Genomic DNA, 16,422 nt, shown 5'->3' with positions numbered 1-16,422 from the left:
GTCCCGCCCTCCCCTGAGCGCTGAGTGCAGCTCCGCCACTACTCGCTACCGGGTTACACCGCCCATCTCGTGGCCCCGCCCCTTGCTCGAGGCGCCCAATGAGCGTCCCCAAACACCCTGCAGCTCCCGCCCCTCAAAAGGCATCCCCGCCCACTAGCCAATGTAACCAATGAGCGCCCCCGCGTGCTCCTGGCCCCGCCCCTTCCAGCAGGCCCCGCCCCCGGCGCGGGGCGTTGCCGTGGCCGCGCCTCCGCCGCCCGCGCGGAGCCAGATGCCGCCCCCTTCGCCGGTCCCTCCCCCGGCGGCCTGGCGCCTCCCTCCCTCCCCGCTGCGGTGACTCACGGAGCGGGAGGCGGAGGCTGAGGTGGCCGCTCCCGCTGCTTCTGCTGCTGCTGCTGCTGCTGCCGCCGCCGCGGCTGCTCGGGGTGAGCGTGCCCCGGAATAGGCCGCCGCGCGTCGCGCACGGACCCGCAGCCCACGCCGGCCCGGCCGGGTCGGGCGGCCCAGGTAAGCGCCGAGGCCAGCCCGCGCCTGTAGCGCCCGGGCCGCGCCGCCCCTGGGATCGGGGGAGCCGCCGGCCCTTTGTCTCCCGGGGAGGGGCCGCGGAGGGCACCCCCGACCCCGCTCGGACCCGCCGGCGGGGGCCCCGGCGCGGCGCCCAGGTCTGGGCCAGGCCTCCTCGCCCCGCCGGGCCGCCGCTGCCCCCCGCCGCTCGCCGGCCCCGCCGAAGACCACCCTGCGGGGTCCTCACCTCGCGGAGGGCGCCTCCACAGGTGGCCGCGCCACCCACTCGGTAGCTCACCTGCCGCGTCGGCTGGTTGTCACCCTCGGTCAGCACTCCAGGTCCCGCGTCCTCTCCCCTCACCTGAGCCCCACTCAGCATCCTGACCCTGTGCAGAGGGCTCCTCCATATTTCCCCAAACTGAATGCTGCCAAGGTCTGGCCACCGGGCTGCCCTTCCTCCCTCCAGTTTGCTGAACTACCGTCTCCCCTTTCCGCCTCTCCCGTGAGTGTTCCTGAAAGGTACGCACTGTAGGCACATGTGTCACCTGCCTGGCCAGCTGCTGGGGAGCCTGCAAAATTAACCACTGGGAGCCCCAAACTGCACTTCTCACCTCCTCTCATCACCCCCAGCCCAGCCACCTTCCTTTTTCTTGAACCTGGTCACCAGGACTCATAGCTCTGGACACGCACCCTGTTGGGCCCACCCGCCCCCCTCCCTCTGTGTGCGCGGAACTTGTCGGAGCAGTGCCTGCTGTCAGGTTAGCCCCTGGGAAGGCCAGGAGGCCTGTGTTGGCAGCAAATCAAGAGTTTGATGAGTAATGAGGTGTGTGGCGTGCAGCACCTCCTGTCTGAGGATCTAAGTATGCTGTAGCTGTTACTTTGTGTCCTGCCACTCAGAGGTTAGGGGAGTGTGCCTGGCTCACGGCTGGGTAAATTGAGGCACAGGGTGTTGGTAAGGGACCCCGAGGCAAGTGGGAGTTTGTTCTGAGGTGCCGTTCCCGAGTGCCTTGACTCTTAGCTTCCTGCTACAACTGCTGGGCTCTAGTTCCTGGCTTTCGATGGTAAATGATACTGATCTTTTGGGCCATTAAAGTATCCATAGGTACCAAGTTTCCCGTCACTTAAAGCAGGACTGAACCCTAAAGGTGCCTGCTGTTAAATGCCAGTGTGTCATTCATGGTTTCTGGGTGGAGTTCGTGGTCCTTGTAAATACAAGTTGCCTCTATGGGCTAGAGATTCATGCATTCACTAGTGAGAGCTTACTATGTGTCAGGCACTAGTCCAGGCATGGGGGCCCCGCCCTCCTGTAGCCCACATTTGAAAGAGGAGGGAGTAAACAAATAAGCAGACACATTAACTTCAGTAGCGGTAAGTGCTATGAAGGTGGGAAGGACCAGTTTGGGTTTTATCCCACGTGCAGTTAGAAGCCATTGGAGGATTTTCAGTAGAGGTGATAAGATCTAAATCTAAGTTCTCAAAGATCGTTCTGGCTGCTATGTCGTGACTGGATTACAAGAGGCAAACATAGAAGCAGGGATACCAGCTGGGAGACAGACTATTGCAGCTGCCTGGCACGAGGGGATGGAGGCTTGGGGGACCAGCGTGGTAACAGTGAAAGTGAAGAGGTGGAACCAGTCTGCTCCCCTGGGAGAAGCTGAGCTGTAAAGCAAACCTTCATGGAACATCGGCTGAGATTTCTGTGTCAAGCAGAGAGCTTCTAAACCTGACCATGCCCAGGTGTATGTAGCTCAGCGAAGCTTTCTCAGCACCTGTTGTGAGCCAGACTGTGCTAGACCCTAGGGCAGGGGTGGGGAGCCTTTTTTCTGCCAAGAGCCTTTTGGATATTTATAACAGCATACAAAATTATCAACTTAAAAATTAGCCTGCTGCCCAGCGGTGTGGGTCAGCAGTTGAGTGTTGGCCCAGGAACCAAGAGGTCACCGGTTCGATTTCCAGTAGGGCTCCTGCCCAGGTTGCGGGCTCGATCCCCAGTAGGGGTCGCTCAGGAGATAGCCGATCAATGATGTTTTTCTCTCATCGATATTTCTATCTCTCTATCCCTCTCCCCCTATAAAAATATATTTTTTTAGCTTTGCCGGTTTGGTTCAGTGGATGGAGCCTCGGCCTGTGGACGGAAGGGTTTTATTCCGGTCAAGGGCACATACCTTGGTTGCAGGTTTCCCCCCTCCCTGGCCAGGCTCTGGTCAGGATGTGTGCAGGAGGCAACCAATTGATGTGTTTCTCTCACATCGATATTTCTCTCTGTCTTTCCCTCTCTCTTCCACTCTGTCTAAAAATCAATGGGAAAATATCCTTGGGTGAGGATTAAAAAATAAATGAATGAATAAAAAAATTTTAAATAAATAAAGCAAATAAAAAATAAAAATTAGCCTGCTATATTTGGTCAAACAGTTAATTAACTCACCCCTAATGCCTTGGCAGGGCCAGACCAAATGATTTCTCAGCCTTATATGGCCCATGGGCTGAACGTTCCCCACCCCTGCTCTAGGGGTACAAATGTGAACAAGGGGAGTAGGGAGTAGTCCCCACGATATAACCATTCTCACAGAAGGGTTACCTCCTCCTTGATGGAAAGAGGGCTTGTGGGTTTAAAAACCATTTGAAGTGGAGGAGGGCAGAGCATGCTAGGCTGTGTTCCCACATCTAACTGCATTATTTACATGAGCACATTATAGCCCTTTTGCTGCTGTAAGATGTTGCCCAAAGAGATTGGAACTGTTCTTAGGTAGGAGAACATGGACAAGATCAATGGCCATGAACTTGTACCATGAACCAGAATAAAACTTGATCTCCAGGCCGCTCCAAATCTGTGCTGTCAGAACAGGTCAGAGCTAGAGGACCTCAGGGGTTCGGTAGGCCACCCCACTTTAATGGTTGGGGACCTGTGGCCCATAGAGGCTGGATGGCTCTTGAAATCCCATGGCAGTTTGTACATTTTCTTATGGCACCCGCCACTTTCTGCCTCTGTTTCAGCTCCACGGGTACGTGCGTGACTCGAAGCTTCCTGAGACCAGGATCTCTATTGGGTTCATCTTTGCATTTCTCACAGCCTCAATCAGTGTCCTGTACAGAAAGTAGACTCATCAAGTATTGGTTGATGTGCCTGGGTGTTTCACGGCATCTAAAACTAGAAGCCAGCACTCCTGACCCTTGTCCCTCCTTGTCTTTCCATCAGACCACACTTCCTTTCAGATTTCCAGATTTCTCCTCATCCAGCGTGCAACACTGCTAAGCCCAGCAACCTCCATCTCACAGCTCCCAGAACAGGGCAGCCCTTCCTTGATGGGTCTGCTCTCTCCAGCCCTGCCTACAAGGAACAGCTGCTGGGTTTGGATCTTGGTTCTGCCATTATGAGCTCCGTGACCTTGACCCCTACAATAGAAACTTCATTACACCATGTAACTTGGTCCCTCTGTGCCTCAGTTTCCCCATCTATAAAATAGTAATACTTTCATTATTGAAAGAAGGGAGGATTAAATTAAGCAGTGCCTATCAGAAGCTTGAACAGCACGGAGTGCCTGCCTGGTGTAAGTAGCAGCTATTATTTCACCATTATTTATTTATCTGATCTCCCAACAGAATTTAGCTCTTTGAGTGCAGAGATTTTGTCTTTTTTATTTTGTGTGTGTGTCTACTGTTACAGTTCAGTGCCTAAACTTTGTAGGTCCTCAGTAAATATTTGTTAAATTGAATGACTCATTGAACCACCTACTAAGTGCCAGGCGCTGTTGTAGGTGCTGGGGATATAACCAAGAACAAGATCACCAAGATACATGCTCTAATGAAGTTTATATGGTAGTGAGACAGCCAGTAAACAAATAGACAAGTGAACAAAATAACCTAGAATGGTGAAAAGAGACACAGGGAGAATAAAAGTGGGCAATGAGGTGGAGAGTGACTGGGGTGAGGATTCAGTCATAACTTTAGCTAGCGCTGAGGACGTGACTTTGAATGGACACCCCGTCGATGGGCAGAGAGGACAGCAGGAACAGGAGCAATAAGCCCAGTGGACTGGAACGAGGTGGGCGAGGAGCTGGTAGGGGTGAGTCTGTGACCACAGTGAGGAGTTTGTATTTTACTCTTTAATTCTGGACAGTGGGAAGTCACTGTGCAGGAATTTTTCCTGGTGGGCCACCTGGCAAACAGAACAGAACACTAGGAATTGCAGTGAGTGGGCTCTCCTTGTCCTTGGAAGACTTTGGGAGGCCAGGAGGCCAGCAATGATGAGTTTATTCCCATCAAGTTCCTCATTTTTCTGGCCAAGATACCTAGGAGATATGGGGCCATTGGCGAGATTAGTGAAGGTGCAGGCATGTGTCTGTGTGTCCTGCAGACTCCACTGAGCCTTCTTTCCCCCTGAGTACACAAGTGATCAGTAAACATTTCTTCAGTTGAATGAATGAACACTGCCAGATCTTGGCATCTTGTCCTATACAAGGGCATGTCCTATGTTCTCTGCTTGCTTCTGCATGAGTTAGAGCTTCTTACCTTGGTATTGACTCTAAAGAGACCTTGGAGTTTTGCTATTATTCTTCAGATGTGCACCAAAGACACCCACACACAAACATGTCACAGTGTCTCTGTTGGGGGAATACCAAGATTGACAGGGCAGCTTTCTGCCACCCCAACCCATCCCCCCACACCCTTCTCTTCCAGTCTCCCACTGGTGTCACCAGGCCCTCTATAGAGGGGCAGGCCACACTGTCACTGTTTGGTCACTTGATCAGACACACAGTGGTACCTAGAAAGCGTTGGCTGTCTTTGGTGGAGTTGGGAAGCTCAGCAGAGCACTCAGAGAATGGCATTTCAAACCGAGGGCTCCAGCTCGCCAGGAATCCAGAGTTGGCCTCCTTAGACTGGGTGCAGTTGGCCAACTTTTCAACTCCTCACTCAGGCATCTCCTTGTCAGTTGGTGTCCATGATGCCACTTGCTCTTAACCTTGAGAGGCCAAAAGGAGTTAGTGGGAATCAAATAGGACTTTCGTGCTGTAAGTCACCGTCGGTCCTGGGGCATTTCACTGGCAGGATGCTAAATGCCGGTTAGTCATCTGTCATCTGTAGCCTTGTAAAACCTGAACAGTGTGGGTGCAACCATTTTCTCAAGTAACTGTGTTTTGTGTGTGTGTTTGTTCTTTTACAAGAGTGATATGTGCTCATTTAGAAAATGAGGAAATGAATGATAGTGGCCTTTCACATACATTATCTCATTTAATCCTCACTGTCGTGTCTGAGATACACACCATTATTACCATTTTACAGATTCAGAAGCCGAAGCCTAGAAAGGTTAAGTAACTTGTGTGAGGTCAAGCTAGTCGGGAACAGAGTCAGATTCAAACCGAAGTATGTTTGGCTCCTGAGGCTCAGTGAGCTCTGAGCACCCTGTTAGACGCTGCTTCTTAGCAGAAACAATAGAGAAGAACAGAATCTCGCCTAAGCCCCGCTGGGTGGCATGGTTAGGGTCCAGAGTTAGCTCACTGGCTGCTGCAAAGAGTGAATCCTACGCCCTTTCCCTGTCTCTTCTGACCTTGGGCAAGCTAATTAGCCTCCATTTGCCTTACTTTCCCCAACGGTAAAGGTGGATAATGATACCTGTGCCTTCATAGCTCGCAGGGCCATTGTGATGTGTGAGCCAAGGCGCTTTTGAACCTCTTTTATGAAAGGGTGCTGAGCACCAACTGCTGTTATACTCAGTTATTAAAGACCCATTAGGCCCTGATCCTCCACGAAGCCTTGTTAAAAGGGGAAGACAACAGTCCCAGCGGGGAAGGTGGCGTGATTGGCCCAAACATTGTTTTCCTCCTCCTGAAGTTTCTCAGTGAGTGAGGGCCATGAGTCTTTCTCCATCTTCATGGTCATGTACTGTGTAAGCATCTGTACGCAGGTGTGTGTGCCACACATCATCACACGGTCGAGGACATTCATAGCAGTGCAGAGAAGGGGTTAAAGGGCTTGGGTTCTAATCCTGCCTATGATGTTTTCATTAAAAAAGCCCAAAACACAGAGATACCAAGGAGCGATGGCTGTCTTCCATTTGTCCTTCCTTCCCTCCCAATTAATATTTATTAATTGAACTCATTAATTCAATTAATAAATATTTACTGAGCTTTGATTACAGTGCGGGTCCCACTGGGAATTCTGTGGTGAGCAGGGTAAAAAGAATTATTCCCTTATAGTCTAGGGCCAAGAGGCTTATTATCTAGCTGGAGTTGTGTGAATAAAGAAAAAGCCTGCTGATGAGTGTTTTGCATCTCAGGGAAAGTCAGGATATGATTTCCAGGGGTACACATCAGCCCCCATGGGTACCTGCCCTGGGCAGGCATTGAAGGTGGAGGGCTGGGTTTGGTTTTTCAGAAGAGCAAGGGAAGAGTTCACAGAAGAGAGCCCTTATGCACCCCACTTACCAAAAGCTGCCCTCGGTGTGGGCATATTTATTAACAACTAGAGGCCCGGTGCACAAAAATTTGTGCACTGGTGGGGGAGGGGGTTGTCCCTCAGCCCGACCTGTGCCCTCTCACAGTCTGGGATCCCTCGGGAGATAACCACCTTCTGGCTTAGGCCTACTCCCCGGGTGGCAGATGGCAAGCCCGGATCCCACGCTGAGTCGCAGATGGCAGGCCCAGATCCCGCCCCGGGTCGCACACAGCAGGCCCGGATGGCGGCAGGGCAGGTGGCAGATTGCGCTGTCCCACCCCGCCTGCAGTATGCAAATTTAATGGCCATCTTTGTTGGGTTAATTTGCATACTCTTTTGATTGGCTGGTGGGTGTAGCAAAGGTATGGTCAATTAGCATCTTTGTCTTTTATTAGTGTAGACTAGAGGCCCGGTACACAAAAATTTGTGCACTCGCGGGGGAGGGGGGTCCCTCAGCCAGGCCTGTGCCCTCTCGCAGTCTGGGACCCCTCAGGGGATGACCACCTGCTGGCTTAGGCCCACTCCCTGGGGGATTGGGCCTAAGATGGCAATCAGACATCCCTCTGGCAGCCTGGCAGCCCTCGGGGGATGTCCACTTGCCAGCGGGGAGCAGGCCTAAACTGCAGTCGGACATCCTTAGCGCTGCTGAGGAGGCAGGAGAGGCTCCCACCACCACCACTGTACTGGTAGCCATCAGCCTGGCTTGTGGCTGAGCAGAGCTCCTCCCATGTGAGAGCGCCCTGACCACCAGAGGGCAGCTCCTGCATTGAGCGTCTGCCCCCTGGTGGTCAGTGTGTGTCATAGTGACCAGTCATTCCCAGTCCTTCTGCTGTTAGGGTCAGTTTGCATATTACCCTTTTACTATATAGGATAGAGGCCTGGTGCACGGGTGGGGGCCAGCTGGTTTGCCCTGAAGGGTGTCCCGGATCAGGGTGGGGGTCCCGCTTGGGTGCCTGGCCAGCCGGGATGAGAGAATGATGGCTGTTTGCAGCTGGTCACACCCCCTTCAGGGTGGGGGTCCCCACTGGGGTGCCTGGCCAGTCTGGGTGAGGGGCTGAGGGCCGTTTTCAGGCTGGCGGGTAACTGAAGCTCCCAACTTCTCCTTTTTTTTCTTTTCTTTTTTTTTATTCTGGGATTTATTTACCTTCTATGGCTGTCACTGGAACTGAGAGCCAGCTTTAGCTCTGAGGCTCGGCTCCAGCTCTGAGACCTCGGCTGCTGAAAGCAGGTATCTGGGTTTGTTTGGCTTCTATAATTGAAACACTGTTGCAGCTCCAGCTCTGAGGCCCAGCTGGCTGAAACCAGGTACCTGGGGTTTGTTTAGCTTCTATAATTGCAACATTGTTTCTTAGAGTGCAGCTCAGAGGCCGGCAGCGGCAGGTGGGGAACCTTGGTTTCTTCCATCACTGGAGCAAGCAAGTCTCCTGTTTGCTTCAGCTGCCTGGCTGCTGGCCACCATCTTGGTTGGCAGTTAATTTGCATATCGCCCTGATTAGCCAATGGGAAGCGTGTAGGAGGTACAGTTAATTACCATGTTTGTCTATTATTAGATAGGATTAGCACCTGGTGGTGGTTAGTAAGAACTCCATTTCCTCTCAAGGCCTTAAGCCTGTGTTACTGGAGTTCAGGGGGAGAGTTCAAGATCATGGGGGTGGGCTGTTTCCAAAGTTTTTTGAAGTTATGCCACCAACCTAGTGCCTTTCTTATGAATAACTGCCAGACATGTCTCTCCAGAATTCTCTCTCTGCCGGATAGGTCTCCCTCTGCTAACTTGGGAAAACAGGCATATGGTGGCAGGTAGGCTGTGGGGTGGCTGTTCAGTGCTCCCCGGCATGCTCACGGTGTTCCCAAAAGAACTGATGGCCGGGGACCCCTGTGTCCTCGACCCCCCATTTGGCGTCAATATACACAGAGTGGGGTGGGGGAAGGTTCTTTCTTCCCTCAGTCTGCCCAGCACCAGGCCTCGGGGTCCCTTCAAAGAGCAAGGCCGGGGAGGCCCAGCAGTTCATGAGAAAGCACACAGTGTTCCTGCCTCCCTCCAGCCAGGCCTGGGGTGGAGAGGGCAAAGGGCTGGCAGAGGCCTCTGCCCACGGTCGGAGAGAGAGGAAGGCGCCAGGACAGCGTGGTGTACTTCTGGGCGATGTTACTTTCACCCAGACCCCGACATGTCGCCGTCTTCCTGGTGCTAGTCAGCTGCCCCCTTGGTCTGGGGGGCCCCAGAATCATTCATCATCTGATCTGGAGGAAATGGCTGGCTCGGCAAGGAGACAGGGTCACTCAGTCCCTGAACTGGCCCACAGGGACGCCGGTTCAGCTCGGAGAATGTGACCCACTTTCATATCCCCTCCCACGTGGAGAGCTGGGTGGGAGTCTTCTGGAGACCAGCTCCAATTAAGGTTTTTTCAGGCCTGAGTATCTCCTGAGGATCCAACCCACATGTTTCCTGCTGTGGAATTCTGTGGTCCGTGTCCCTGAACCGAAAACAACCCGAGGCAGATGAAGTTACGCCTTGTTGTCCTGCAGTCCTGGATGCTGCCAGCGGAGCTCCCTGTGGGGATCAGGGTCCCTTGTGGGTTGAAACACCTCTCACAATGTGAGCCCCGCCCTGCTCTTCCTGCTAAATCACCAGGCAAACCAGGGGCCCAGGTTCCAAAGGTTAGTCTTGGCCTCCCTGCCCAGACCAAGGCCTCACAGCCTCAGGCAGCCCGGCTTCCGACAGACCCATCCTGACCCTCATCCTTGCAGATCATCCTTCTGCTCCATTCTCTGCCGGTGGAGGACATTTGAATGATTTTCCGATTGTAATTTTATGTTTCTCCTGTGTGTGGTTGGGGGTGGAGGGAGCTGCTTTAAATGCATGGAGCTGTGAGTACTGCCAACATGATTTGGGGATTTTAAGCTGATGAAGTGGTGGTTAAGAGCCCCTAAATGATCCACTTATTTACAAAGGAAGGAGCAAAAGGTGAGGCAGGGAAACTGCTAAGGGGAGCTCTGCTAGGCTGTGACCTCAGCCCTGTGAGCTTCCGGACTGAGCAGAGGCTGTTCAGCCACGCCCCCTCCCCCCCACTGTGCCTGTCCCCATTGCTGGCACTGCCCAGTGGCCTTTTGAGGCACATGGTGTTCCTCTGGCCGACACTGGAGTTGCAGGAAGACAGGGGTGCCAGTGATTTTTAGTAGGACCTGGTGGGGCTTATAGGTCAGCAAGCCGGCTGTGGGGGCATCTGTCCAGGCTCTGGCTCTGTTTTCCTGCACGGAGCAGCCTTCGGAGCTTATGGTGGGACTGGGGTGGGTGGAGTCACCAGAACAAATGTCCTTCCTCCCATCTGGTGTGAAGCTGCTGCTGCCACCTGCGAGGCAGCAGGTGCCCATCGCCTCACGGTCGCCCCGGGTGGTGGCTGCCCACCCTCACTTCCCATCTCTTGGAAGAGAAGAGTTTTCCTAGGCCTGTGAGCAGTGACGGGGAGCTCGAATGCTCAGCACCAGGCACTGCACTGGACTGGCGACCTCCCAGAAAAGATCTTTCTTTTGTTCTCATATTCTGACCCGACTCCACTTCCTTTAAAAGAAAATCATTCTTTGGAGTAGGTGATGCATACACATAGTCCAGAATTCAAAAGGCTATATGAGAACACGGTCTTCCTCCTCCCTGGATTCCCATCCCCTAAGAGACCATGCTGGCCACCTTGTGCATCTTAACCAGAGATCCTGCATGTGTACACGTGCACCATGCACACGTGCGACCACACACAGGCCTGACATGCACTGCTGTTTCATACTGTAACACAGTGCTCTGCACCTTAACTTCTTCCACTCAGCAATGAATACCAGAACTCTCCACGTCACCACCACCACCGCTAATACCTCTGGAGCATTTCCTGTGGCTATCGCTGAAAGTGCTTTACTTATATCAACTCATTCACTCCTCACAGCAGCCCCATGAACTAAGTGCTGTTATTGCTGACAGTTTGCAGATGAGTAAACTGAGGCACAGAGAGGTTAAGTGACTTGTCTAAGGTCCTTTAGAATTATCTCACTCATTTTAATGGTTTCATGACATTCTTTTGATTGGTTACATTTTAATTTTTAAAAACTAGTGAGCACTTAAGTTCTCTGTCTTTTGTTAGTACGAACCAGGAATATTCTTCTACACATATCTTTGTGCATTTGTGTAAGTGTATCTATAGGATAAATTCCTTCAGGCTGAATTGTTAAAGCAACGGGTACATCTGTTTCAATTTTTAGTATTGCCAAATTGCCCTTCATGGAGATGCTCATGTTTTTACATACTAAGATTGTACAAGAATACCTATTTCCCTGATACCTTGGTAGAAGTTGTTAAAATTTTTTCAAGATTTTTTTTATTGATTTCAGAGAGGAAGGGAGAGGGAGAGAGAGAGAAACATCAATGATGAGAGAGAATCATTGATTGGCTGCCTCCTGCACGCCCCCTGCTGGGGATTGAGCCTGCAACCCGGGCATGTGCCCCTTGACCAAAATTGAACCCAGGAGCCTTTGGTCCGCAGGCTGATGCTCTATCCACTGAGCCAAACACCGTAGAGCTGTTGTTAAACTTTTTGATTGTTGCTAATCTGATTGGTGGAAAGTGGTATATTATAATTTAATTTGCATTTTCTTTATGAGGAAATAAAACATCATTTCACATCTTTAAGAGCCATTTATGGGCAATCTATTATATTGTTTGACCATTTCTTTCTTGGTTTGGCAGTCTTTTTCTTATTGATCTACAGGTACTATTTATATATTAAGGAAGTTTATCCCATAGCTGTGATATATGTTACACATATTTCCACAATTTGCCATTGTTCTTTTGATTATGTTTTTTTCCCCCATGCAGAGAGTTTGCTTTTTATATAATCAGATTTTTAAATCTTTTCTTTAATCACTTCTAGGTTTTATTTCATATTTTTTTCTTATCCCACTGTTGTTTTTCTGTTTTCTTCTAATATACATAATCTCGCTTCTCTAAATTTCAAAATTTGCTCCATAGCCAAGGCATCAAACCCGGCATCACCAGGAATGGGGCAGACTGGCATTGTGTGCCTCCAGTGGGGTGTCGACAGTGTCAGCTTCTTGCCATAATGCTTACTCTAATCTAGACAAATCCAAATTGTCCTGAACTCTAAAAAATGTTAATGTCGTGATAAACAAGGAGAAGCTGGTGAGCCATTCCAGGCTAAAGGAGGTGAAAGAGCACGAGAATCAGATGCAATTGAGATCCTCCATTGGATCCTGGGTTAAAAACCAGTAACGGCCAAAGAGAGGGGAGAGGGGCTGGGGAGATTTGGATATACTAGTAGGTCAATATTAAATTCCTTGGGGATGAAAATAGTTGGGGAACTTTGGATATGGGTCAATATTCAATTCCTTGGGGTGAAAATGGTTCTGCAGGAGAATAGCCTTGGGAGAAACGTAATGAGGCACTTAGCAAAGCATCATGATATCTGCAGCTTACTTTCAAACGCTCAGGATAAAAAGCAAACGTACCCTCATATACCCGCAACATGGAGAGGCGGGAGACAAAGGCGGCACAAGGTGAGCAGCGGGGGCTCTAGGGGCAGGTATAGGGATGTTCCTGGTGCTGTTCTTTCAGCTTTTCTGTGGCTTTGAAATTTTTCAAAAGAAAAAGGCAAGGAGAAAAGGACAATAACTTTGTTCCCCTGGAATTTATTTTGGGTTCAGTCCCCTTGGCTTTGCCTGGCTCCCCTGGCCATTGTCCTGGATTTCTGGTTTCTTGCCCCTGTTACAGCACACCCAGCCGTCCGTTTCCCTCTCTCTCAGGAGCTCCTATTTTGGGTGAGCTCTTCTTTTTTGGACTTGGACTTGTTTATGACTGAGTGTCTTTCTGGCAGACACATGACGTTTCTAGAAGCAGGTAAAAACTGGCCTGCACTGATGCCTGCTTTTCTGTTTTGTTTTCTTTTAACCTTGTGTGTTCTACGTAAATTTGCAAGGGAATCTAGTTCTCCTAGATGCCGTCATGCTCAGGAATATCACCACCGACGGTGCCTGTACTAACCGCTGAGCAAACCCAGATGGAAGCTTTTCCCCTCAGGTGAGAGTTCTTGCAAGAGGTCAAGGTCTGTCTGCTTGGGATCTGTGGACATGGGCTTGTCAAGGACTGCTGGGTTTCATTTCATGAAACGTGACAGCCTTAGGGCAGTAACTGGCCGTAAAAACAGGAGTCTTTTTGCCAGGGGAGCGCTCACAGGCCAGCCTTGCCAGGAGCTTCTGCCACCTTTCCGTGGCTTGGTGACTAATGGTTTAGTGGCTTTGGGAACGGGGATGTCATTACAAATGGATGATGGGGATTTGGCTCCTGAACCGGGTTATCTGGGTGCGCCTGTCTGGGTGTTTATGCCTCCACCCCTTGGGAATGGGGACAGTTTCTTGGAGCCCTCCCAGCCCCTGTGGCCTCCATTCCATTCTGTCCACAGGTCTGAGCCTTCCACAGTGGCCCCGAGCAAACCCTCCAGGTGACAGGGGTAGACACATGACCCGTTGCATTAGGTGCTGTGCCTTCCCCTCTCAGAGCAGCGTGTGCATTTTCTCTGGTCAGTCCTCACCTTGCCTCCTGCCTCCCCGCCCCCCCCCCCCCCTTACCTTCCCACTGGACAGGTTTAGTGACCCCCCCAGGAATCCTCGTCCTCACGCTGCTTCCCCAGTGAGTGACAGAAACAAGCCATGTAGGTCTGGAGTTGTCTTTGTTTAAAATACTTTTGATTCTGATTATCAGCTTGTTCAACATTTCGGAAGGAAGGAAACCAAGTCTTCAGCAGCCTCTTAGGGGAGGTTTCCTCCTTCCTTGGATTATTTTTTGTTCGGAGCGAGCTGGAGGGAAAGGAAAGGAGTGGGGCAGAGCAGTTATCCAAACACACAGTGTGTGGCTCCTGGGACAGTGCAGGTGTGATGAATCCTTGCAAACTGTAGCAGTGGTGTGGCTATTTTTAGAGGTAAACAAACATACCTATATTCTTATGCAAATTAGCACATACCTATATACTGGAAGCCTATAGGAAGAGGGGGCAGTAACCTGAAGTCCTGTTTTCTTTTTTTTTTTTAAATATATTTTGGTTGATTTCAGAGAGGAAAGGAAAGAGAGATATTAGTAGAAACATCAAGGTTGAGAATCATTAATCTGCTGCCTCCTGCACGCCCCCTACTGGGGATGGAGCTGGGCATGTGCCCTGACCGGGACTCGAACCTCCACCTCCTGGTTCACAGGTTGATGCTCGACCACTGACCCACACCAGCCAGGCTAAAACCTATTTTCTTAAGCGTTTAGAGAAGTTTCACCCAGGAGACCACACCTAGAGCCCGTCAGCTAGGGCCTGAGGACAGCCACCCCCAGAGCTGGGCAGTGAGCAGGGGGCCGGCTCTGGAGGCCAAGCGGCTGCAGCCTGCCCATCTAGGGGCCTGCACTCCTGGGGGCCGAGCTCTCGCCCTGCAGGCATCCCGATTGATTTCATGACCTACTTGTTGCAGTGGGGACCCGGAGGCGCCCTGACCCTGGATTCTGAGGGGCTGCAGTGAACCAGGTTCAGGAGGCTTATTTGTTTGACCCAATTCTAGGCGACTGTAACAGAGGAAGAGCTGGGAGGGCAGTGATTCTGGGCGGACCAGCCTGCCGGTGGGCTCTGGGAGGGCCGGGCGGGCGGGCCGTGCCTGGGCCTGACTGTGGGATCAAGGCTTGTCCCTGCGAGAAGGAGGTTTGGTGTGAACGGTGTGAATGTGTCCATCTGGCTCCAGTGCAGGGACCTTTTGCAGCTCCCGACAAATAAACAGCACCACAGCACCATGTCACTTTCCCCCGTCCTCATTCAAAACAAAGAAACCCTGCAGATCTGACATTGCCCTGGGCAGCAGGGTTGCCGGTGTTTCTGTGGCCGAAATGAACAAGCGGGCCTCCTCTGACGGTGACGAAGGTCTGTGATGCCTCCTGGCCAGGCTCCTTCCCTGGGATTTTTAGGAGCTGGTCCATTCAGCCTCAAGTTGACTTCTGCTGACTCCTTGAGAACACCGACCACGGTACAACCCGAGTTTTCCCTTGGTGAGGGGAGGAGGGGGTCAGCAGGCTGGGGCACCTCAGACGCTAATCTAGGTCACAGGAGAGAAGGACCTTCTGCCACCGGCTTGCGTGGGCGGCTTTTGACGCTGCCAGGTGCTCAGCCCACGAGGGGGACCCAGCTTGGGAGCCCAGGAGGGGGGTGGGCCTTCCATCCACTTGAGAGCTGAGGGTTCCAGCCCTTACATTCACTTATAACTAGGCCAGGGCTCGGGAGCCTGCATTGCCCACCCCCTGGAATCTGCGAGAGGCCGAAGGTCACGAGTCAGACTGAGTCAGAGGACCTTCCAAGCCGGATTCTGTAGGCGCTGGTTCTGGACCAGGTTTCAGGGCTCCAGCTGTTCTCTGGGAAGAAAAAAAGAATCTTTTTAAAGTCGGTCAAAAGATGCCTTTTTTTCCTTCTGTCATTGTTCCCCTGCTGTGCGGAGAGGAGATAAAACCGCCACCTGCATGTCCCTTGGTCAGAACTCTGGAGCTAATGACTTGCCCAGGATGGGGAGTGCCCGGGGCAGCGGAAACCTCCCAGGCTCCACATTCCCTTCCTGTCTGATTGTTCTCAGAGCTGTCAGGGCTGGCCCGCCAGGTACTCTTTCTTAGCTGTAAAGAGGGGGGTTTCTCCCAATTCAGGACTCATAGAGACAGTGAGGTTGGGTAACTTTTTCTTGAATCAGGACAAAATCACATACATTTTTATACTAGAAGTTCTGAACGGAAGCCTTAGACCAGTCCAGCTACATCAACGTGTTAATATGCACAGACAAGCTCCTTCAGTCCCTCCGAGGCTCAGATTCTCTCGGGTAAGGCCATCCGGAGGCCGGGAGGCTTCCTCCGTGGTCCCCCAGTGACTCTAACACTGACGTGACCGGCAGCACTTTTCCACCGTCCAGATCCTTCAGCACAAGGACCTCAGGCTCTTCCCGGGGCCACGGAAATTGGAGACCTGAGGAAAAACCAAAAAGGATCAGCTCCCTCCACTCTATGAGTTATGTGAGAATTCTATTTAATGAGATGGGGGTCCGTTTTAACCTGTCTCTGAGAATAAGGCTGCCTGGGGCCTATGAAGGCCTTCAAGCCAGCCTGTGGCCTGCCCTCAGCGGCATCCAGTGTGAAGCTGGGAACAGAGAGGCAGATGCCCAGGTGCCATGTCAGGGCAGTGCTGTGAGTGGAGGAAATTGGGGCGGGGGTGCCAACACCGGCTTCCAGGCTGCCCAGAGAAGGTCATAATAGACTGGGGAGCAGTCAGTAGGGAAGGGTGTTCTAGGCCGAGGGACCAGCAGGTGGGAAGGCCCGGAGGGGCTGAAGGGGCCTGGTGCAGTGGCCACTCTGAGGGAACACTGAGCAGGGTTTCTCTCCCTCAGTGCTATGGAATGGGGGCCAGACAACTCCGTGTTGTGGCAGCTGTC

At 52.0% G+C, this 16,422-nt stretch overlaps 1 protein-coding gene across 1 annotated transcript in view; it reads left to right on the top strand.

The window, feature by feature from the left end:
- Nucleotides 1-329: 329 nt before the first annotated feature.
- The window catches only part of CTNNBIP1 (catenin beta interacting protein 1), a 51,020-nt gene continuing 34,927 nt past the window's right edge, over nt 330-16,422 (top strand). The window contains exon 1 of the mRNA XM_070404039.1: nt 330-507. The gene's annotated coding sequence lies outside the window, so the exon portion shown is untranslated. The remainder of the gene's footprint in view (nt 508-16,422) is intronic.

Source organism: Myotis yumanensis, unplaced genomic scaffold (assembly GCF_028538775.1).
Source record: "Myotis yumanensis isolate MYYU_CA2020_CCGP unplaced genomic scaffold, mMyoYum1.0.hap1 SCAF_2, whole genome shotgun sequence".
NCBI classification, from domain to species: domain Eukaryota; kingdom Metazoa; phylum Chordata; class Mammalia; order Chiroptera; family Vespertilionidae; genus Myotis; species Myotis yumanensis.
This window is presented reverse-complemented; position numbering and strand designations above follow the sequence as displayed.